General features: G+C 35.3%; 8 non-coding genes across 8 annotated transcripts; all 8 read right to left on the bottom strand.

Annotated features, from left to right (window-relative positions):
• Positions 1–2,252: 2,252 nt before the first annotated feature.
• Trnaf-gaa (transfer RNA phenylalanine (anticodon GAA)) lies at positions 2,253–2,325 on the bottom strand. The gene has a single exon. It is a non-coding gene; the product is annotated as a tRNA-Phe (tRNA).
• A 2,939-nt stretch (positions 2,326–5,264) lies between these two features.
• On the bottom strand, positions 5,265–5,337 carry Trnaf-gaa (transfer RNA phenylalanine (anticodon GAA)). Its single transcript has one exon. It is a non-coding gene; the product is annotated as a tRNA-Phe (tRNA).
• Positions 5,338–8,277: 2,940 nt separating this feature from the next.
• Positions 8,278–8,350, bottom strand: Trnaf-gaa (transfer RNA phenylalanine (anticodon GAA)). Its single transcript has one exon. It is a non-coding gene; the product is annotated as a tRNA-Phe (tRNA).
• A 2,940-nt stretch (positions 8,351–11,290) lies between these two features.
• On the bottom strand, positions 11,291–11,363 carry Trnaf-gaa (transfer RNA phenylalanine (anticodon GAA)). The gene has a single exon. It is a non-coding gene; the product is annotated as a tRNA-Phe (tRNA).
• Positions 11,364–14,309: 2,946 nt separating this feature from the next.
• Trnaf-gaa (transfer RNA phenylalanine (anticodon GAA)) lies at positions 14,310–14,382 on the bottom strand. The gene has a single exon. It is a non-coding gene; the product is annotated as a tRNA-Phe (tRNA).
• Positions 14,383–17,310: 2,928 nt separating this feature from the next.
• Positions 17,311–17,383, bottom strand: Trnaf-gaa (transfer RNA phenylalanine (anticodon GAA)). Its single transcript has one exon. It is a non-coding gene; the product is annotated as a tRNA-Phe (tRNA).
• Positions 17,384–20,323: 2,940 nt separating this feature from the next.
• On the bottom strand, positions 20,324–20,396 carry Trnaf-gaa (transfer RNA phenylalanine (anticodon GAA)). Its single transcript has one exon. It is a non-coding gene; the product is annotated as a tRNA-Phe (tRNA).
• Positions 20,397–23,334: 2,938 nt separating this feature from the next.
• Trnaf-gaa (transfer RNA phenylalanine (anticodon GAA)) lies at positions 23,335–23,407 on the bottom strand. Its single transcript has one exon. It is a non-coding gene; the product is annotated as a tRNA-Phe (tRNA).
• Between the last annotated feature and the right edge of the window lie 1,866 nt (positions 23,408–25,273).

Raw genomic sequence — 25,273 nt, 5'->3', positions numbered from 1 at the left:
TTATAGTCAATAACCATGTTTCTTTTCATACATTCACTAACGTTTATCCAAAGAGCATCGCAGTACAATACGCAGCAATAGGATTTAAATCATGTAAATGTCATATTTATACCTGTCAATTTATCTGCAATAACTTCCTTCAACCTGCGACAGAAGAACTTACCAATAACACATCACCAGCAAAACTAAAAGTGTTAAGAAGTAACACATTTTCAGTCAACTGTATTCCCGCGTCACACTCACCCAGCTTAAGATATATTTCTTAAAAGTATAGACTAAACAACAAAGGATAAAGATCACCTCCCTACCTCACCCCGTTGAATACATTGAAGAAACTGGATCATGTACTCCCCCCCCCCCCGCCCCAATCAAAACTGGTTGCCATACCAGGTAACTCGAGTATGAACTATGGTGGCAGGTATTTGATTCTCGAGCACCTTTTCAAACAATCTCCAATAATGTCATAGTCTAAATGGGTCCATCTAAATAAAGCCTTTGACTCTTTGCCACGTGCCTTACTGCTAGTAAAACTAGGAATGTGCGTGCTGTCATATAAAGGATTAACATCTTATTGAAAGTTATCCTAAATCTAATATTGTAATTTTTTTAAGGTTCAAACGACGATCATTACCTTTGACAGGTTTTTCACAAGAATGAACACTTGGGCAATTTTAATGTAACATAATTTGTAATAATATTTAGATTTTGTAACAGATAGTAATATTTATAGAGACCAATGCTGATGAAAAGTTTTCAATGTGATCAAGACACTAATGAAAGATAATGTCTCAGATACTGAACGGTTCACAACAAAATCAAAGGAAGCTGCGTCCGCAATAACTGTAAATCGTCGCTATTGCTTCTTTGAAACATAATCAAAGTCGTTGCTTTGACATACAAGTAATTACCATGGAATATAGAATGAAAATGAAACTCTTATGAATTACAATGGGCATTTAACTGAAATTTAGTATTTCTTTATCAAATTTATTTATCAAGGCATGATCACAGCCAACACTTGTAATAAACCAAGCAATTTCCTCAGCATAATAAAACCCAAAGAATTTGTTATTTGCTCATTGAATGAAAACATTATTCTTCTAAAGAATGCTCATATTTCTGTGCAAAATACTTCCATGAAAATGAAACACATTAATGAGAGACAGAGAGAGACGTACACTCTGTGTGTGTGTGTATGTGTGTGATTTAGAATTGAAACGCAACTTTAACAATTATTTTGTCATATCGCTAGGATATCTACAGTGGCTCTTTATAGTGGTGCCTAGCACTGGGGGCATCATGTCGCAGACATGTAGCATGATGTTCCACCCAGTCACATTATCGTGACACCAAGCCGACCAGTCCTATTACTAAATCTTAAGCTGAGCGCTATGCCAAGCAGAGGTTAGTACTATAATTTTGTTACGTCTTTGGTATGACTCGGTCGGAAATCAAGCACATTTAGGAAAGAGCGATCTTCATTCAATGTATTATGTCTATGCATGTTTATGTGAGTCTCTAGTTGCAAGGATAAATGTCCTTTAGCTAAGAACAATTGCACAAGAGGCGTTTCAAATCAGAAAATCGATAGTCCATGCTATCAGCATAATCATACAAAGTAAAATTCTTCCATGTTTACATATGTATTACACGAATAGATGTTTAGATATATATTCTTTCACGCCATGGAATCCACTCACATGGCACCTTCACAATTATACCAGTTGAAAACGCAAACATAATATTAAACGGAATTTCCGATCGAACGTTTGAGAATCAAATTTAAACCAAATATGGGCGATTGCAGTAATATTTTACAATATTTGCAATCGATAAGCTTAATTATCATACGCTGTAACTCTTAAGGAATTCTTGATTGTAATCGTATCAAACTTTCCGCCAGATTTATTTTTCTATTTTACATTTTATTTTATACTACTTCACAACATGCATATGCGTGGGAAACAGGAAACTCTGCATCTCACTTCACAAGGTTCAAAACAATTTCTTACTTTGTTGAGAGAGAGAGAGAGAGAGAGAGAGAGAGAGAGAGAGGGGAGGGAGGAGGAGGAACCTAACGATAATAGAGATAACAAAAGTGTGAAAGTGAGTTTTGTCGGAAGTTTGTTTTATTTCCTTTTTAATCTTTTAAAAAATATTTATTTGTTAAAATGGTTTAAACGAGTTTTAAAATGAAAACAGGCTTTTGAAGGAAAATACAAAACTTCCTGCCAGCCGCCGGATATGTTCCGTGCCGGAACCCGGGATTGAACCGGGGGCCTTTAGATCTTCAGTCTAACGCTCTCCCAACTGAGCTATTCCGGCTGACATTGACAATTGTCGCAACTTACCTATGTGAGATTGCATTTATCACTGCGCACCAAATCCACATCACTGACAAGTTTGATCATCTACTTTATCAAATAAGTCAGTCACTTCTACAAGTCCACTTATAGACCACTGTACATCAATGGTAGTGTTTCAATTGTGTCTTCACAATTCTATAAAAGCAGTTTGCTAGGCAGCATCAGGAAAATCAGTAAATTCACACCAATCTCATCCCTAGCTTTAACGATCTTCATACACGCCAACCACTAAAATAAACCTCCTTAAATAAGACAAGAATTCTTTATTTTCGATTGCGCTGTCCATACATGTCAATTAAAATATACAATATAAATGCATTCTCCACAATAAAGATCATAGGTGTCTTACGTGCAAATCTATAGACACATCTACAACTACAGAATGGAAAAGCATTCTTAAGAACAAAATGAAGTAAGACATTTCAATGGGTACTTTGTTCCAAATATCTACAATCCGAGAATGTAAACGAATATCGTAATTTCGGAAAGATTTCATAATGCAGTTCTTACTATCCGATATTCTTCTCATCATTGAAAACACATACTTTCTCATTCATTCTTCAACACTAAATGCATTGTAGTTTACAAACATGATGGAGGCACTCTTCCGTCTCAAAAGGCTTAATAGCAGACGAAGACAGTTATTATAGTCAATAACCATGTTTCTTTTCATACATTCACTAACGTTTATCCAAAGAGCATCGCAGTACAATACGCAGCAATAGGATTTAAATCATGTAAATGTCATATTTATACCTGTCAATTTATCTGCAATAACTTCCTTCAACCTGCGACAGAAGAACTTACCAATAACACATCACCAGCAAAACTAAAAGTGTTAAGAAGTAACACATTTTCAGTCAACTGTATTCCCGCGTCACACTCACCCAGCTTAAGATATATTTCTTAAAAGTATAGACTAAACAACAAAGGATAAAGATCACCTCCCTACCTCACCCCGTTGAATACATTGAAGAAACTGGATCATGTACTCCCCCCCCCCCGCCCCAATCAAAACTGGTTGCCATACCAGGTAACTCGAGTATGAACTATGGTGGCAGGTATTTGATTCTCGAGCACCTTTTCAAACAATCTCCAATAATGTCATAGTCTAAATAGGTCCATCTAAATAAAGCCTTTGACTCTTTGCCACGTGCCTTACTGCTAGTAAAACTAGGAATGTGCGTGCTGTCATATAAAGGATTAACGTCTTATTGAAAGTTATCCTAAATCTAATATTGTAATTTTTTTAAGGTTCAAACGACGATCATTACCTTTGACAGGTTTTTCACAAGAATGAACACTTGGGCTGTTTTAATGTAACATAATTTGTAATAATATTTAGATTTTGTAACAGATAGTAATATTTATAGAGACCAATGCTGATGAAAAGTTTTCAATGTGATCAAGACACTAATGAAAGATAATGTCTCAGATACTGAACGGTTCACAACAAAATCAAAGGAAGCTGCGTCCGCAATAATTGTAAATCGTCGCTATTGCTTCTTTGAAACATAATCAAAGTCGTTGCTTTGACATACAAGTAATTACCATGGAATATAGAATGAAAATGAAACTCTTATGAATTACAATGGGCATTTAACTGAAATTTAGTATTTCTTTATCAAATTTATTTAACAAAGCATGATCACAGCCAACACTTGTAATAAACCAAGCAATTTCCTCAGCATAATAAAAACCAAAGAATTTGTTATTTGCTCATTAAATGAAAACATTATTCTTCTAAAGAATGCTCATATTTCTGTGCAAAATACTTCCATGAAAATGAAACACATTAATGAGAGACAGAGAGAGACGTACACTCTGTGTGTGTGTGTATGTGTGTGATTTAGAATTGAAACGCAACTTTAACAATTATTTTGTCATATCGCTAGGATATCTACAGTGGCTCTTTATAGTGATGCCTAGCACTGGGGGCATCATGTCGCAGACATGTAGCATGATGTTCCACCCAGTCACATTATCGTGACACCAAGCCGACCAGTCCTATTACTAAAATCTTAAGCTGAGCGCTATGCCAAGCAGAGGTTAGTACTATAATTTTGTTACGTCTTTGGTATGACTCGGCCGGAAATCAAGCACATTTAGGAAAGAGAGATCTTCATTCAATGTATTATGTCTATGCATGTTTATGTGAGTCTCTAGTTGCAAGGATAAATGTCCTTTAGCTAAGAACAATTGCACAAGAGGCGTTTCAAATCAGAAAATCGATAGTCCATGCTATCAGCATAGTCATACAAAGTAAAATTCTTCCATGTTTACATATGTATTACACGAATAGATGTTTAGATATATATTCTTTCACGCCATGGAATCCACTCACATGGCACCTTCACAATTATACCAGTTGAAAACGCAAACATAATATTAAACGGAATTTCCGATCGAACGTTTGAGAATCAAATTTAAACCAAATATGGGCGATTGCAGTAATATTTTACAATATTTGCAATCGATAAGCTTAATTATCATACGCTGTAACTCTTAAGGAATTCTTGATTGTAATCGTATCAAACTTTCCGCCAGATTTATTTTTCTATTTTACATTTTATTTTATACTACTTCACAACATGCATATGCGTGGGAAACAGGAAACTCTGCATCTCACTTCACAAGGTTCAAAACAATTTCTTACTTTGTTGTGAGAGAGAGAGAGAGAGAGAGAGAGATAGAGAGAGAGGGGAGGGAGGAGGAGGAACCTAACGATAATAGAGATAACAAAAGTGTGAAAGTGAGTTTTGTCGGAAGTTTGTTTTATTTCCTTTTTAATCTTTTAAAAAATATTTATTTGTTAAAATGGTTTAAACGAGTTTTAAAATGAAAACAGGCTTTTGAAGGAAAATACAAAAATTCCTGCCAGCCGCTGGATATGTTCCGTGCCGGAACCCGGGATTGAGCCGGGGACCTTTAGATCTTCAGTCTAACGCTCTCCCAACTGAGCTATTCCGGCTGACATTGACAATTGTCGCAACTTACCTATGTGAGATTGCATTTATCACTGCGCACCAAATCCACATCACTGACAAGTTTGATCATCTACTTTATCAAATAAGTCAGTCACTTCTACAAGTCCACTTATAGACCACTGTACATCAATGGTAGTGTTTCAATTGTGTCTTCACAATTCTATAAAAGCAGTTTGCTAGGCAGCATCAGGAAAAGCAGTAAATTCACACCAATCTCATCCCTAGCTTTAACGATCTTCATACACGCCAACCACTAAAATAAACCTCCTTAAATAAGACAAGAATTCTTTATTTTCGATTGCGCTGTCCATACATGACAATTAAAATATACAATATAAATGCATTCTCCACAATAAAGATCATAGGTGTCTTACGTGCAAATCTATAGACACATCTACAACTACAGAATGGAAAAGCATTCTTAAGAACAAAATGAAGTAAGACATTTCAATGGGTACTTTGTTCCAAATATCTACAATCCGAGAATGTAAACGAATATCGTAATTTCGGAAAGATTTCATAATGCAGTTCTTACTATCCGATATTCTTCTCATCATTGAAAACACATACTTTCTCATTCATTCTTCAACACTAAATGCATTGTAGTTTACAAACATGATGGAGGCACTCTTCCGTCTCAAAAGGCTTAATAGCAGACGAAGACAGTTATTATAGTCAATAACCATGTTTCTTTTCATACATTCACTAACGTTTATCCAAAGAGCATCGCAGTACAATACGCAGCAATAGGATTTAAATCATGTAAATGTCATATTTATACCTGTCAATTTATCTGCAATAACTTCCTTCAACCTGCGACAGAAGAACTTACCAATAACACATCACCAGCAAAACTAAAAGTGTTAAGAAGTAACACATTTTCAGTCAACTGTATTCCCGCGTCACACTCACCCAGCTTAAGATATATTTCTTAAAAGTATAGACTAAACAACAAAGGATAAAGATCACCTCCCTACCTCACCCCGTTGAATACATTGAAGAAACTGGATCATGTACTCCCCCCCCCCGCCCCAATCAAAACTGGTTGCCATACCAGGTAACTCGAGTATGAACTATGGTGGCAGGTATTTGATTCTCGAGCACCTTTTCAAACAATCTCCAATAATGTCATAGTCTAAATAGGTCCATCTAAATAAAGCCTTTGACTCTTTGCCACGTGCCTTACTGCTAGTAAAACTAGGAATGTGCGTGCTGTCATATAAAGGATTAACATCTTATTGAAAGTTATCCTAAATCTAATATTGTAATTTTTTTAAGGTTCAAACGACGATCATTACCTTTGACAGGTTTTTCACAAGAATGAACACTTGGGCTATTTTAATGTAACATAATTTGTAATAATATTTAGATTTTGTAACAGATAGTAATATTTATAGAGACCAATGCTGATGAAAAGTTTTCAATGTGATCAAGACACTAATGAAAGATAATGTCTCAGATACTGAACGGTTCACAACAAAATCAAAGGAAGCTGCGTCCGCAATAATTGTAAATCGTCGCTATTGCTTCTTTGAAACATAATCAAAGTCGTTGCTTTGACATACAAGTAATTACCATGGAATATAGAATGAAAATGAAACTCTTATGAATTACAATGGGCATTTAACTGAAATTTAGTATTTCTTTATCAAATTTATTTAACAAAGCATGATCACAGCCAACACTTGTAATAAACCAAGCAATTTCCTCAGCATAATAAAAACCAAAGAATTTGTTATTTGCTCATTAAATGAAAACATTATTCTTCTAAAGAATGCTCATATTTCTGTGCAAAATACTTCCATGAAAATGAAACACATTAATGAGAGACAGAGAGAGACGTACACTCTGTGTGTGTGTGTATGTGTGTGATTTAGAATTGAAACGCAACTTTAACAATTATTTTGTCATATCGCTAGGATATCTACAGTGGCTCTTTATAGTGATGCCTAGCACTGGGGGCATCATGTCGCAGACATGTAGCATGATGTTCCACCCAGTCACATTATCGTGACACCAAGCCGACCAGTCCTATTACTAAAATCTTAAGCTGAGCGCTATGCCAAGCAGAGGTTAGTACTATAATTTTGTTACGTCTTTGGTATGACTCGGCCGGAAATCAAGCACATTTAGGAAAGAGAGATCTTCATTCAATGTATTATGTCTATGCATGTTTATGTGAGTCTCTAGTTGCAAGGATAAATGTCCTTTAGCTAAGAACAATTGCACAAGAGGCGTTTCAAATCAGAAAATCGATAGTCCATGCTATCAGCATAGTCATACAAAGTAAAATTCTTCCATGTTTACATATGTATTACACGAATAGATGTTTAGATATATATTCTTTCACGCCATGGAATCCACTCACATGGCACCTTCACAATTATACCAGTTGAAAACGCAAACATAATATTAAACGGAATTTCCGATCGAACGTTTGAGAATCAAATTTAAACCAAATATGGGCGATTGCAGTAATATTTTACAATATTTGCAATCGATAAGCTTAATTATCATACGCTGTAACTCTTAAGGAATTCTTGATTGTAATCGTATCAAACTTTCCGCCAGATTTATTTTTCTATTTTACATTTTATTTTATACTACTTCACAACATGCATATGCGTGGGAAACAGGAAACTCTGCATCTCACTTCACAAGGTTCAAAACAATTTCTTACTTTGTTGTGAGAGAGAGAGAGAGAGAGAGAGAGAGATAGAGAGAGAGGGGAGGGAGGAGGAGGAACCTAACGATAATAGAGATAACAAAAGTGTGAAAGTGAGTTTTGTCGGAAGTTTGTTTTATTTCCTTTTTAATCTTTTAAAAAATATTTATTTGTTAAAATGGTTTAAACGAGTTTTAAAATGAAAACAGGCTTTTGAAGGAAAATACAAAAATTCCTGCCAGCCGCTGGATATGTTCCGTGCCGGAACCCGGGATTGAACCGGGGACCTTTAGATCTTCAGTCTAACGCTCTCCCAACTGTGCTATTCCGGCTGACATTGACAATTGTCGCAACTTACCTATGTGAGATTGCATTTATCACTGCGCACCAAATCCACATCACTGACAAGTTTGATCATCTACTTTATCAAATAAGTCAGTCACTTCTACAAAGTCCACTTATAGACCACTGTACATCAATGGTAGTGTTTCAATTGTGTCTTCACAATTCTATAAAAGCAGTTTGCTAGGCAGCATCAGGAAAAGCAGTAAATTCACACCAATCTCATCCCTAGCTTTAACGATCTTCATACACGCCAACCACTAAAATAAACCTCCTTAAATAAGACAAGAATTCTTTATTTTCGATTGCGCTGTCCATACATGTCAATTAAAATATACAATATAAATGCATTCTCCACAATAAAGATCATAGGTGTCTTACGTGCAAATCTATAGACACATCTACAACTACAGAATGGAAAAGCATTCTTAAGAACAAAATGAAGTAAGACATTTCAATGGGTACTTTGTTCCAAATATCTACAATCCGAGAATGTAAACGAATATCGTAATTTCGGAAAGATTTCATAATGCAGTTCTTACTATCCGATATTCTTCTCATCATTGAAAACACATACTTTCTCATTCATTCTTCAACACTAAATGCATTGTAGTTTACAAACATGATGGAGGCACTCTTCCGTCTCAAAAGGCTTAATAGCAGACGAAGACAGTTATTATAGTCAATAACCATGTTTCTTTTCATACATTCACTAACGTTTATCCAAAGAGCATCGCAGTACAATACGCAGCAATAGGATTTAAATCATGTAAATGTCATATTTATACCTGTCAATTTATCTGCAATAACTTCCTTCAACCTGCGACAGAAGAACTTACCAATAACACATCACCAGCAAAACTAAAAGTGTTAAGAAGTAACACATTTTCAGTCAACTGTATTCCCGCGTCACACTCACCCAGCTTAAGATATATTTCTTAAAAGTATAGACTAAACAACAAAGGATAAAGATCACCTCCCTACCTCACCCCGTTGAATACATTGAAGAAACTGGATCATGTACTCCCCCCCCCGCCCCAATCAAAACTGGTTGCCATACCAGGTAACTCGAGTATGAACTATGGTGGCAGGTATTTGATTCTCGAGCACCTTTTCAAACAATCTCCAATAATGTCATAGTCTAAATAGGTCCATCTAAATAAAGCCTTTGACTCTTTGCCACGTGCCTTACTGCTAGTAAAACTAGGAATGTGCGTGCTGTCATATAAAGGATTAACATCTTATTGAAAGTTATCCTAAATCTAATATTGTAATTTTTTTAAGGTTCAAACGACGATCATTACCTTTGACAGGTTTTTCACAAGAATGAACACTTGGGCTATTTTAATGTAACATAATTTGTAATAATATTTAGATTTTGTAACAGATAGTAATATTTATAGAGACCAATGCTGATGAAAAGTTTTCAATGTGATCAAGACACTAATGAAAGATAATGTCTCAGATACTGAACGGTTCACAACAAAATCAAAGGAAGCTGCGTCCGCAATAATTGTAAATCGTCGCTATTGCTTCTTTGAAACATAATCAAAGTCGTTGCTTTGACATACAAGTAATTACCATGGAATATAGAATGAAAATGAAACTCTTATGAATTACAATGGGCATTTAACTGAAATTTAGTATTTCTTTATCAAATTTATTTAACAAAGCATGATCACAGCCAACACTTGTAATAAACCAAGCAATTTCCTCAGCATAATAAAAACCAAAGAATTTGTTATTTGCTCATTAAATGAAAACATTATTCTTCTAAAGAATGCTCATATTTCTGTGCAAAATACTTCCATGAAAATGAAACACATTAATGAGAGACAGAGAGAGACGTACACTCTGTGTGTGTGTGTATGTGTGTGATTTAGAATTGAAACGCAACTTTAACAATTATTTTGTCATATCGCTAGGATATCTACAGTGGCTCTTTATAGTGATGCCTAGCACTGGGGGCATCATGTCGCAGACATGTAGCATGATGTTCCACCCAGTCACATTATCGTGACACCAAGCCGACCAGTCCTATTACTAAAATCTTAAGCTGAGCGCTATGCCAAGCAGAGGTTAGTACTATAATTTTGTTACGTCTTTGGTATGACTCGGCCGGAAATCAAGCACATTTAGGAAAGAGAGATCTTCATTCAATGTATTATGTCTATGCATGTTTATGTGAGTCTCTAGTTGCAAGGATAAATGTCCTTTAGCTAAGAACAATTGCACAAGAGGCGTTTCAAATCAGAAAATCGATAGTCCATGCTATCAGCATAGTCATACAAAGTAAAATTCTTCCATGTTTACATATGTATTACACGAATAGATGTTTAGATATATATTCTTTCACGCCATGGAATCCACTCACATGGCACCTTCACAATTATACCAGTTGAAAACGCAAACATAATATTAAACGGAATTTCCGATCGAACGTTTGAGAATCAAATTTAAACCAAATATGGGCGATTGCAGTAATATTTTACAATATTTGCAATCGATAAGCTTAATTATCATACGCTGTAACTCTTAAGGAATTCTTGATTGTAATCGTATCAAACTTTCCGCCAGATTTATTTTTCTATTTTACATTTTATTTTATACTACTTCACAACATGCATATGCGTGGGAAACAGGAAACTCTGCATCTCACTTCACAAGGTTCAAAAGAATTTCTTACTTTGTTGTGAGAGAGAGAGAGAGAGAGAGAGAGAGATAGAGAGAGAGGGGAGGGAGGAGGAGGAACCTAACGATAATAGAGATAACAAAAGTGTGAAAGTGAGTTTTGTCGGAAGTTTGTTTTATTTCCTTTTTAATCTTTTAAAAAATATTTATTTGTTAAAATGGTTTAAACGAGTTTTAAAATGAAAACAGGCTTTTGAAGGAAAATACAAAAATTCCTGCCAGCCGCTGGATATGTTCCGTGCCGGAACCCGGGATTGAACCGGGGACCTTTAGATCTTCAGTCTAACGCTCTCCCAACTGAGCTATTCCGGCTGACATTGACAATTGTCGCAACTTACCTATGTGAGATTGCATTTATCACTGCGCACCAAATCCACATCACTGACAAGTTTGATCATCTACTTTATCAAATAAGTCAGTCACTTCTACAAAGTCCACTTATAGACCACTGTACATCAATGGTAGTGTTTCAATTGTGTCTTCACAATTCTATAAAAGCAGTTTGCTAGGCAGCATCAGGAAAAGCAGTAAATTCACACCAATCTCATCCCTAGCTTTAACGATCTTCATACACGCCAACCACTAAAATAAACCTCCTTAAATAAGACAAGAATTCTTTATTTTCGATTGCGCTGTCCATACATGTCAATTAAAATATACAATATAAATGCATTCTCCACAATAAAGATCATAGGTGTCTTACGTGCAAATCTATAGACACATCTACAACTACAGAATGGAAAAGCATTCTTAAGAACAAAATGAAGTAAGACATTTCAATGGGTACTTTGTTCCAAATATCTACAATCCGAGAATGTAAACGAATATCGTAATTTCGGAAAGATTTCATAATGCAGTTCTTACTATCCGATATTCTTCTCATCATTGAAAACACATACTTTCTCATTCATTCTTCAACACTAAATGCATTGTAGTTTACAAACATGATGGAGGCACTCTTCCGTCTCAAAAGGCTTAATAGCAGACGAAGACAGTTATTATAGTCAATAACCATGTTTCTTTTCATACATTCACTAACGTTTATCCAAAGAGCATCGCAGTACAATACGCAGCAATAGGATTTAAATCATGTAAATGTCATATTTATACCTGTCAATTTATCTGCAATAACTTCCTTCAACCTGCGACAGAAGAACTTACCAATAACACATCACCAGCAAAACTAAAAGTGTTAAGAAGTAACACATTTTCAGTCAACTGTATTCCCGCGTCACACTCACCCAGCTTAAGATATATTTCTTAAAAGTATAGACTAAACAACAAAGGATAAAGATCTACCTCCCTACCTCACCCCGTTGAATACATTGAAGAAACTGGATCATGTACTCCCCCCCCCCGCCCCAATCAAAACTGGTTGCCATACCAGGTAACTCGAGTATGAACTATGGTGGCAGGTATTTGATTCTCGAGCACCTTTTCAAACAATCTCCAATAATGTCATAGTCTAAATGGGTCCATCTAAATAAAGCCTTTGACTCTTTGCCACGTGCCTTACTGCTAGTAAAACTAGGAATGTGCGTGCTGTCATATAAAGGATTAACATCTTATTGAAAGTTATCCTAAATCTAATATTGTAATTTTTTTAAGGTTCAAACGACGATCATTACCTTTGACAGGTTTTTCACAAGAATGAACACTTGGGCTATTTTAATGTAACATAATTTGTAATAATATTTAGATTTTGTAACAGATAGTAATATTTATAGAGACCAATGCTGATGAAAAGTTTTCAATGTGATCAAGACACTAATGAAAGATAATGTCTCAGATACTGAACGGTTCACAACAAAATCAAAGGAAGCTGCGTCCGCAATAATTGTAAATCGTCGCTATTGCTTCTTTGAAACATAATCAAAGTCGTTGCTTTGACATACAAGTAATTACCATGGAATATAGAATGAAAATGAAACTCTTATGAATTACAATGGGCATTTAACTGAAATTTAGTATTTCTTTATCAAATTTATTTAACAAAGCATGATCACAGCCAACACTTGTAATAAACCAAGCAATTTCCTCAGCATAATAAAAACCAAAGAATTTGTTATTTGCTCATTAAATGAAAACATTATTCTTCTAAAGAATGCTCATATTTCTGTGCAAAATACTTCCATGAAAATGAAACACATTAATGAGAGACAGAGAGAGACGTACACTCTGTGTGTGTGTGTATGTGTGTGATTTAGAATTGAAACGCAACTTTAACAATTATTTTGTCATATCGCTAGGATATCTACAGTGGCTCTTTATAGTGATGCCTAGCACTGGGGGCATCATGTCGCAGACATGTAGCATGATGTTCCACCCAGTCACATTATCGTGACACCAAGCCGACCAGTCCTATTACTAAAATCTTAAGCTGAGCGCTATGCCAAGCAGAGGTTAGTACTATAATTTTGTTACGTCTTTGGTATGACTCGGCCGGAAATCAAGCACATTTAGGAAAGAGAGATCTTCATTCAATGTATTATGTCTATGCATGTTTATGTGAGTCTCTAGTTGCAAGGATAAATGTCCTTTAGCTAAGAACAATTGCACAAGAGGCGTTTCAAATCAGAAAATCGATAGTCCATGCTATCAGCATAGTCATACAAAGTAAAATTCTTCCATGTTTACATATGTATTACACGAATAGATGTTTAGATATATATTCTTTCACGCCATGGAATCCACTCACATGGCACCTTCACAATTATACCAGTTGAAAACGCAAACATAATATTAAACGGAATTTCCGATCGAACGTTTGAGAATCAAATTTAAACCAAATATGGGCGATTGCAGTAATATTTTACAATATTTGCAATCGATAAGCTTAATTATCATACGCTGTAACTCTTAAGGAATTCTTGATTGTAATCGTATCAAACTTTCCGCCAGATTTATTTTTCTATTTTACATTTTATTTTATACTACTTCACAACATGCATATGCGTGGGAAACAGGAAACTCTGCATCTCACTTCACAAGGATCAAAACAATTTCTTACTTTGTTGTGAGAGAGAGAGAGAGAGAGAGAGAGAGAGAGAGAGAGAGAGAGGGGAGGGAGGAGGAGGAACCTAACGATAATAGAGATAACAAAAGTGTGAAAGTGAGTTTTGTCGGAAGTTTGTTTTATTTCCTTTTTAATCTTTTAAAAAATATTTATTTGTTAAAATGGTTTAAACGAGTTTTAAAATGAAAACAGGCTTTTGAAGGAAAATACAAAAATTCCTGCCAGCCGCTGGATATGTTCCGTGCCGGAACCCGGGATTGAACCGGGGACCTTTAGATCTTCAGTCTAACGCTCTCCCAACTGAGCTATTCCGGCTGACATTGACAATTGTCGCAACTTACCTATGTGAGATTGCATTTATCACTGCGCACCAAATCCACATCACTGACAAGTTTGATCATCTACTTTATCAAATAAGTCAGTCACTTCTACAAGTCCACTTATAGACCACTGTACATCAATGGTAGTGTTTCAATTGTGTCTTCACAATTCTATAAAAGCAGTTTGCTAGGCAGCATCAGGAAAAGCAGTAAATTCACACCAATCTCATCCCTAGCTTTAACGATCTTCATACACGCCAACCACTAAAATAAACCTCCTTAAATAAGACAAGAATTCTTTATTTTCGATTGCGCTGTCCATACATGTCAATTAAAATATACAATATAAATGCATTCTCCACAATAAAGATCATAGGTGTCTTACGTGCAAATCTATAGACACATCTACAACTACAGAATGGAAAAGCATTCTTAAGAACAAAATGAAGTAAGACATTTCAATGGGTACTTTGTTCCAAATATCTACAATCCGAGAATGTAAACGAATATCGTAATTTCGGAAAGATTTCATAATGCAGTTCTTACTATCCGATATTCTTCTCATCATTGAAAACACATACTTTCTCATTCATTCTTCAACACTAAATGCATTGTAGTTTACAAACATGATGGAGGCACTCTTCCGTCTCAAAAGGCTTAATAGCAGACGAAGACAGTTATTATAGTCAATAACCATGTTTCTTTTCATACATTCACTAACGTTTATCCAAAGAGCATCGCAGTACAATACGCAGCAATAGGATTTAAATCATGTAAATGTCATATTTATACCTGTCAATTTATCTGCAATAACTTCCTTCAACCTGCGACAGAAGAACTTACCAATAACACATCACCAGCAAAACTAAAAGTGTTAAGAAGTAACACATTTTCAGTCAACTGTATTCCCGCGTCACACTCACCCAGCTTAAGATATATTTCTTAAAAGTATAGACTAAACAACAAAGGATAAAGATCACCTCCCTACCTCACCCCGTTGAATACATTGAAGAAACTGGATCATGTACTCCCCCCCCCCGCCCCAATCAAAACTGGTTGCCATACCAGGTAACTCGAGTATGAACTATGGTGGCAGGTATTTGATTCTCGAGCACCTTTTCAAACAATCTCCAATAATGTCATAGTCTAAATAGGTCCATCTAAATAAAGCCTTTGACTCTTTGCCACGTGCCTTACTGCTAGTAAAACTAGGAATGTGCGTGCTGTCATATAAAGGATTAACATCTTATTGAAAGTTATCCTAAATCTAATATTGTAATTTTTTTAAGGTTCAAACGACGATCATTACCTTTGACAGGTTTTTCACAAGAATGAACACTTGGGCTATTTTAATGTAACATAATTTGTAATAATATTTAGATTTTGTAACAGATAGTAATATTTATAGAGACCAATGCTGATGAAAAGTTTTCAATGTGATCAAGACACTAATGAAAGATAATGTCTCAGATACTGAACGGTTCACAACAAAATCAAAGGAAGCTGCGTCCGCAATAATTGTAAATCGTCGCTATTGCTTCTTTGAAACATAATCAAAGTCGTTGCTTTGACATACAAGTAATTACCATGGAATATAGAATGAAAATGAAACTCTTATGAATTACAATGGGCATTTAACTGAAATTTAGTATTTCTTTATCAAATTTATTTATCAAGGCATGATCACAGCCAACACTTGTAATAAACCAAGCAATTTCCTCAGCATAATAAAAACCAAAGAATTTGTTATTTGCTCATTGAATGAAAACATTATTCTTCTAAAGAATGCTCATATTTCTGTGCAAAATACTTCCATGAAAATGAAACACATTAATGAGAGACAGAGAGAGACGTACACTCTGTGTGTGTGTGTATGTGTGTGATTTAGAATTGAAACGCAACTTTAACAATTATTTTGTCATATCGCTAGGATATCTACAGTGGCTCTTTATAGTGATGCCTAGCACTGGGGGCATCATGTCGCAGACATGTAGCATGATGTTCCACCCAGTCACATTATCGTGACACCAAGCCGACCAGTCCTATTACTAAAATCTTAAGCTGAGCGCTATGCCAAGCAGAGGTTAGTACTATAATTTTGTTACGTCTTTGGTATGACTCGGCCGGAAATCAAGCACATTTAGGAAAGAGCGATCTTCATTCAATATATTATGTCTATGCATGTTTATGTGAGTCTCTAGTTGCAAGGATAAATGTCCTTTAGCTAAGAACAATTGCACAAGAGGCGTTTCAAATCAGAAAATCGATAGTCCATGCTATCAGCATAATCATACAAAGTAAAATTCTTCCATGTTTACATATGTATTACACGAATAGATGTTTAGATATATATTCTTTCACGCCATGGAATCCACTCACATGGCACCTTCACAATTATACCAGTTGAAAACGCAAACATAATATTAAACGGAATTTCCGATCGAACGTTTGAGAATCAAATTTAAACCAAATATGGGCGATTGCAGTAATATTTTACAATATTTGCAATCGATAAGCTTAATTATCATACGCTGTAACTCTTAAGGAATTCTTGATTGTAATCGTATCACACTTTCCGCCAGATTTATTTTTTTATTTTACATTTTATTTTATACTGCTTCACAACATGCATATGCGTGGGAAACAGGAAACTCTGCATCTCACTTCACAAGGTTCAAAAAAATTTCTTACTTTGTTGAGAGAGAGAGAGAGAGAGAGAGAGAGGGGGGAGGGAGGAGGAGGAACCTAACGATAATAGAGATAACAAAAGTGTGAAAGTGAGTTTTGTCGGAAGTTTGTTTTATTTCCTTTTTAATCTTTTAAAAAATATTTATTTGTTAAAATGGTTTAAACGAGTTTTAAAATGAAAACAGGCTTTTGAAGGAAAATACAAAAATTCCTGCCAGCCGCCGGATATGTTCCGTGCCGGAACCCGGGATTGAACCGGGGACCTTTAGATCTTCAGTCTAACGCTCTCCCAACTGAGCTATTCCGGCTGACATTGACAATTGTCGCAACTTACCTATGTGAGATTGCATTTATCACTGCGCACCAAATCCACATCACTGACAAGTTTGATCATCTACTTTATCAAATAAGTCAGTCACTTCTACAAGTCCACTTATAGACCACTGTACATCAATGGTAGTGTTTCAATTGTGTCTTCACAATTCTATAAAAGCAGTTTGCTAGGCAGCATCAGGAAAAGCAGTAAATTCACACCAATCTCATCCCTAGCTTTAACGATCTTCATACACGCCAACCACTAAAATAAACCTCCTTAAATAAGACAAGAATTCTTTATTTTCGATTGCGCTGTCCATACATGTCAATTAAAATATACAATATAAATGCATTCTCCACAATAAAGATCATAGGTGTCTTACGTGCAAATCTATAGACACATCTACAACTACAGAATGGAAAAGCATTCTTAAGAACAAAATGAAGTAAGACATTTCAATGGGTACTTTGTTCCAAATATCTACAATCCGAGAATGTAAACGAATATCGTAATTTCGGAAAGATTTCATAATGCAGTTCTTACTATCCGATATTCTTCTCATCATTGAAAACACATACTTTCTCATTCATTCTTCAACACTAAATGCATTGTAGTTTACAAACATGATGGAGGCACTCTTCCGTCTCAAAAGGCTTAATAGCAGACGAAGACAGTTATTATAGTCAATAACCATGTTTCTTTTCATACATTCACTAACGTTTATCCAAAGAGCATCGCAGTACAATACGCAGCAATAGGATTTAAATCATGTAAATGTCATATTTATACCTGTCAATTTATCTGCAATAACTTCCTTCAACCTGCGACAGAAGAACTTACCAATAACACATCACCAGCAAAACTAAAAGTGTTAAGAAGTAACACATTTTCAGTCAACTGTATTCCCGCGTCACACTCACCCAGCTTAAGATATATTTCTTAAAAGTATAGACTAAACAACAAAGGATAAAGATCACCTCCCTACCTCACCCCGTTGAATACATTGAAGAAACTGGATCATGTACTCCCCCCCCCACCGCCCCAATCAAAACTGGTTGCCATACCAGGTAACTCGAGTATGAACTATGGTGGCAGGTATTTGATTCTCGAGCACCTTTTCAAACAATCTCCAATAATGTCATAGTCTAAATGGGTCCATCTAAATAAAGCCTTTGACTCTTTGCCACGTGCCTTACTGCTAGTAAAACTAGGAATGTGCGTGCTGTCATATAAAGGATTAACATCTTATTGAAAGTTATCCTAAATCTAATATTGTAATTTTTTTAAGGTTCAAACGACGATCATTACCTTTGACAGGTTTTTCACAAGAATGAACACTTGGGCTATTTTAATGTAACATAATTTGTAATAATATTTAGATTTTGTAACAGATAGTAATATTTATAGAGACCAATGCTGATGAAAAGTTTTCAATGTGATCAAGACACTAATGAAAGATAATGTCTCAGATACTGAACGGTTCACAACAAAATCAAAGGAAGCTGCGTCCGCAATAATTGTAAATCGTCGCTATTGCTTCTTTGAAACATAATCAAAGTCGTTGCTTTGACATACAAGTAATTACCATGGAATATAGAATGAAAATGAAACTCTTATGAATTACAATGGGCATTTAACTGAAATTTAGTATTTCTTTATCAAATTTATTTAACAAAGCATGATCACAGCCAACACTTGTAATAAACCAAGCAATTTCCTCAGCATAATAAAAACCAAAGAATTTGTTATTTGCTCATTAAATGAAAACATTATTCTTCTAAAGAATGCTCATATTTCTGTGCAAAATACTTCCATGAAAATGAAACACATTAATGAGAGACAGAGAGAGACGTACACTCTGTGTGTGTGTGTGTGTGTGTATGTGTGTGATTTAGAATTGAAACGCAACTTTAACAATTATTTTGTCATATCGTTAGGATATCTACAGTGGCTCTTTATAGTGATGCCTAGCACTGGGGGCATCATGTCGCAGACATGTAGCATGATGTTCCACCCAGTCACATTATCGTGACACCAAGCCGACCAGTCCTATTACTAAAATCTTAAGCTGAGCGCTATGCCAAGCAGAGGTTAGTACTATAATTTTGTTACGTCTTTGGTATGACTCGGCCAGAAATCAAGCACATTTAGGAAAGAGAGATCTTCATTCAATGTATTATGTCTATGTATGTTTATGTGAGTCTCTAGTTGCAAGGATAAATGTCCTTTAGCTAAGAACAATTGCACAAGAGGCGTTTCAAATCAGAAAATCGATAGTCCATGCTATCAGCATAATCATACAAAGTAAAATTCTTCCATGTTTACATATGTATTACACGAATAGATGTTTAGATATATATTCTTTCACGCCATGGAATCCACTCACATGGCACCTTCACAATTATACCAGTTGAAAACGCAAACATAATATTAAACGGAATTTCCGATCGAACGTTTGAGAATCAAATTTAAACCAAATATGGGCGATTGCAGTAATATTTTACAATATTTGCAATCGATAAGCTTAATTATCATACGCTGCAACTCTTAAGGAATTCTTGATTGTAATCGTATCAAACTTTCCGCCAGATTTATTTTTCTATTTTACATTTTATTTTATACTACTTCACAACATGCATATGCGTGGGAAACATGAAACTCTGCATCTCACTTCACAAGGTTCAAAACAATTTCTTACTTTGTTGAGAGAGAGAGAGAGAGAGAGAGAGAGAGAGGGGAGGGAGGAGGAGGAACCTAACGATAATAGAGATAACAAAAGTGTGAAAGTGAGTTTTGTCGGAAGTTTGTTTTATTTCCTTTTTAATCTTTTAAAAAATATTTATTTGTTAAAATGGTTTAAACGAGTTTTAAAATGAAAACAGGCTTTTGAAGGAAAATACAAAAATTCCTGCCAGCCGCCGGATATGTTCCGTGCCGGAACCCGGGATTGAACCGGGGGCCTTTAGATCTTCAGTCTAACGCTCTCCCAACTGAGCTATTCCGGCTGACATTGACAATTGTCGCAACTTACCTATGTGAGATTGCATTTATCACTGCGCACCAAATCCACATCACTGACAAGTTTGATCATCTACTTTATCAAATAAGTCAGTCACTTCTACAAGTCCACTTATAGACCACTGTACATCAATGGTAGTGTTTCAATTGTGTCTTCACAATTCTATAAAAGCAGTTTGCTAGCCAGCATCAAGAAAATCAGTAAATTCACACCAATCTCATCCCTAGCTTTAACGATCTTCATACACGCCAACCACTAAAATAAACCTCCTTAAATAAGACAAGAATTCTTTATTTTCGATTGCGCTGTCCATACATGTCAATTAAAATATACAATATAAATGCATTCTCCACAATAAAGATCATAGGTGTCTTACGTGCAAATCTATAGACACATCTACAACTACAGAATGGAAAAGCATTCTTAAGAACAAAATGAAGTAAGACATTTCAATGGGTACTTTGTTCCAAATATCTACAATCCGAGAATGTAAACGAATATCGTAATTTCGGAAAGATTTCATAATGCAGTTCTTACTATCCGATATTCTTCTCATCATTGAAAACACATACTTTCTCATTCATTCTTCAACACTAAATGCATTGTAGTTTACAAACATGATGGAGGCACTCTTCCGTCTCAAAAGGCTTAATAGCAGACGAAGACAGTTATTATAGTCAATAACCATGTTTCTTTTCATACATTCACTAACGTTTATCCAAAGAGCATCGCAGTACAATACGCAGCAATAGGATTTAAATCATGTAAATGTCATATTTATACCTGTCAATTTATCTGCAATAACTTCCTTCAACCTGCGACAGAAGAACTTACCAATAACACATCACCAGCAAAACTAAAAGTGTTAAGAAGTAACACATTTTCAGTCAACTGTATTCCCGCGTCACACTCACCCAGCTTAAGATATATTTCTTAAAAGTATAGACTAAACAACAAAGGATAAAGATCACCTCCCTACCTCACCCCGTTGAATACATTGAAGAAACTGGATCATGTACTCCCCCCCCCCGCCCCAATCAAAACTGGTTGCCATACCAGGTAACTCGAGTATGAACTATGGTGGCAGGTATTTGATTCTCGAGCACCTTTTCAAACAATCTCCAATAATGTCATAGTCTAAATGGGTCCATCTAAATAAAGCCTTTGACTCTTTGCCACGTGCCTTACTGCTAGTAAAACTAGGAATGTGCGTGCTGTCATATAAAGGATTAACATCTTATTGAAAGTTATCCTAAATCTAATATTGTAATTTTTTTAAGGTTCAAACGACGATCATTACCTTTGACAGGTTTTTCACAAGAATGAACACTTGGGCTATTTTAATGTAACATAATTTGTAATAATATTTAGATTTTGTAACAGATAGTAATATTTATAGAGACCAATGCTGATGAAAAGTTTTCAATGTGATCAAGACACTAATGAAAGATAATGTCTCAGATACTGAACGGTTCACAACAAAATCAAAGGAAGCTGCGTCCGCAATAATTGTAAATCGTCGCTATTGCTTCTTTGAAACATAATCAAAGTCGTTGCTTTGACATACAAGTAATTACCATGGAATATAGAATGAAAATGAAACTCTTATGAATTACAATGGGCATTTAACTGAAATTTAGTATTTCTTTATCAAATTTATTTATCAAGGCATGATCACAGCCAACACTTGTAATAAACCAAGCAATTTCCTCAGCATAATAAAACCCAAAGAATTTGTTATTTGCTCATTGAATGAAAACATTATTCTTCTAAAGAATGCTCATATTTCTGTGCAAAATACTTCCATGAAAATGAAACACATTAATGAGAGACAGAGAGAGACGTACACTCTGTGTGTGTGTGTGTGTGTGTATGTGTGTGATTTAGAATTGAAACGCAACTTTAACAATTATTTTGTCATATCGTTAGGATATCTACAGTGGCTCTTTATAGTGATGCCTAGCACTGGGGGCATCATGTCGCAGACATGTAGCATGATGTTCCACCCAGTCACATTATCGTGACACCAAGCCGACCAGTCCTATTACTAAAATCTTAAGCTGAGCGCTATGCCAAGCAGAGGTTAGTACTATAATTTTGTTACGTCTTTGGTATGACTCGGCCAGAAATCAAGCACATTTAGGAAAGAGAGATCTTCATTCAATGTATTATGTCTATGTATGTTTATGTGAGTCTCTAGTTGCAAGGATAAATGTCCTTTAGCTAAGAACAATTGCACAAGAGGCGTTTCAAATCAGAAAATCGATAGTCCATGCTATCAGCATAATCATACAAAGTAAAATTCTTCCATGTTTACATATGTATTACACGAATAGATGTTTAGATATATATTCTTTCACGCCATGGAATCCACTCACATGGCACCTTCACAATTATACCAGTTGAAAACGCAAACATAATATTAAACGGAATTTCCGATCGAACGTTTGAGAATCAAATTTAAACCAAATATGGGCGATTGCAGTAATATTTTACAATATTTGCAATCGATAAGCTTAATTATCATACGCTGCAACTCTTAAGGAATTCTTGATTGTAATCGTATCAAACTTTCCGCCAGATTTATTTTTCTATTTTACATTTTATTTTATACTACTTCACAACATGCATATGCGTGGGAAACATGAAACTCTGCATCTCACTTCACAAGGTTCAAAACAATTTCTTACTTTGTTGAGAGAGAGAGAGAGAGAGAGAGAGAGAGAGGGGAGGGAGGAGGAGGAACCTAACGATAATAGAGATAACAAAAGTGTGAAAGTGAGTTTTGTCGGAAGTTTGTTTTATTTCCTTTTTAATCTTTTAAAAAATATTTATTTGTTAAAATGGTTTAAACGAGTTTTAAAATGAAAACAGGCTTTTGAAGGAAAATACAAAAATTCCTGCCAGCCGCTGGATATGTTCCGTGCCGGAACCCGGGATTGAACCGGGGACCTTTAGATCTTCAGTCTAACGCTCTCCCAACTGAGCTATTCCGGCTGACATTGACAATTGTCGCAACTTACCTATGTGAGATTGCATTTATCACTGCGCACCAAATCCACATCACTGACAAGTTTGATCATCTACTTTATCAAATAAGTCAGTCACTTCTACAAAGTCCACTTATAGACCACTGTACATCAATGGTAGTGTTTCAATTGTGTCTTCACAATTCTATAAAAGCAGTTTGCTAGGCAGCATCAGGAAAAGCAGTAAATTCACACCAATCTCATCCCTAGCTTTAACGATCTTCATACACGCCAACCACTAAAATAAACCTAGTTAAATAAGACAAGAATTCTTTATTTTCGATTGCGCTGTCCATACATGTCAATTAAAATATACAATATAAATGCATTCTCCACAATAAAGATCATAGGTGTCTTACGTGCAAATCTATAGACACATCTACAACTACAGAATGGAAAAGCATTCTTAAGAACAAAATGAAGTAAGACATTTCAATGGGTACTTTGTTCCAAATATCTACAATCCGAGAATGTAAACGAATATCGTAATTTCGGAAAGATTTCATAATGCAGTTCTTACTATCCGATATTCTTCTCATCATTGAAAACACATACTTTCTCATTCATTCTTCAACACTAAATGCATTGTAGTTTACAAACATGATGGAGGCACTCTTCCGTCTCAAAAGGCTTAATAGCAGACGAAGACAGTTATTATAGTCAATAACCATGTTTCTTTTCATACATTCACTAACGTTTATCCAAAGAGCATCGCAGTACAATACGCAGCAATAGGATTTAAATCATGTAAATGTCATATTTATACCTGTCAATTTATCTGCAATAACTTCCTTCAACCTGCGACAGAAGAACTTACCAATAACACATCACCAGCAAAACTAAAAGTGTTAAGAAGTAACACATTTTCAGTCAACTGTATTCCCGCGTCACACTCACCCAGCTTAAGATATATTTCTTAAAAGTATAGACTAAACAACAAAGGATAAAGATCACCTCCCTACCTCACCCCGTTGAATACATTGAAGAAACTGGATCATGTACTCCCCCCCCCCCGCCCCAATCAAAACTGGTTGCCATACCAGGTAACTCGAGTATGAACTATGGTGGCAGGTATTTGATTCTCGAGCACCTTTTCAAACAATCTCCAATAATGTCATAGTCTAAATAGGTCCATCTAAATAAAGCCTTTGACTCTTTGCCACGTGCCTTACTGCTAGTAAAACTAGGAATGTGCGTGCTGTCATATAAAGGATTAACATCTTATTGAAAGTTATCCTAAATCTAATATTGTAATTTTTTTAAGGTTCAAACGACGATCATTACCTTTGACAGGTTTTTCACAAGAATGAACACTTGGGCTATTTTAATGTAACATAATTTGTAATAATATTTAGATTTTGTAACAGATAGTAATATTTATAGAGACCAATGCTGATGAAAAGTTTTCAATGTGATCAAGACACTAATGAAAGATAATGTCTCAGATACTGAACGGTTCACAACAAAATCAAAGGAAGCTGCGTCCGCAATAATTGTAAATCGTCGCTATTGCTTCTTTGAAACATAATCAAAGTCGTTGCTTTGACATACAAGTAATTACCATGGAATATAGAATGAAAATGAAACTCTTATGAATTACAATGGGCATTTAACTGAAATTTAGTATTTCTTTATCAAATTTATTTAACAAAGCATGATCACAGCCAACACTTGTAATAAACCAAGCAATTTCCTCAGCATAATAAAAACCAAAGAATTTGTTATTTGCTCATTAAATGAAAACATTATTCTTCTAAAGAATGCTCATATTTCTGTGCAAAATACTTCCATGAAAATGAAACACATTAATGAGAGACAGAGAGAGACGTACACT

This window comes from Sinohyriopsis cumingii, chromosome 11 (genome assembly GCF_028554795.1).
Source record: "Sinohyriopsis cumingii isolate HCF-2022 chromosome 11, ASM2855479v2, whole genome shotgun sequence".
NCBI lineage: Eukaryota > Metazoa > Mollusca > Bivalvia > Unionida > Unionidae > Sinohyriopsis > Sinohyriopsis cumingii.
This window is presented reverse-complemented; position numbering and strand designations above follow the sequence as displayed.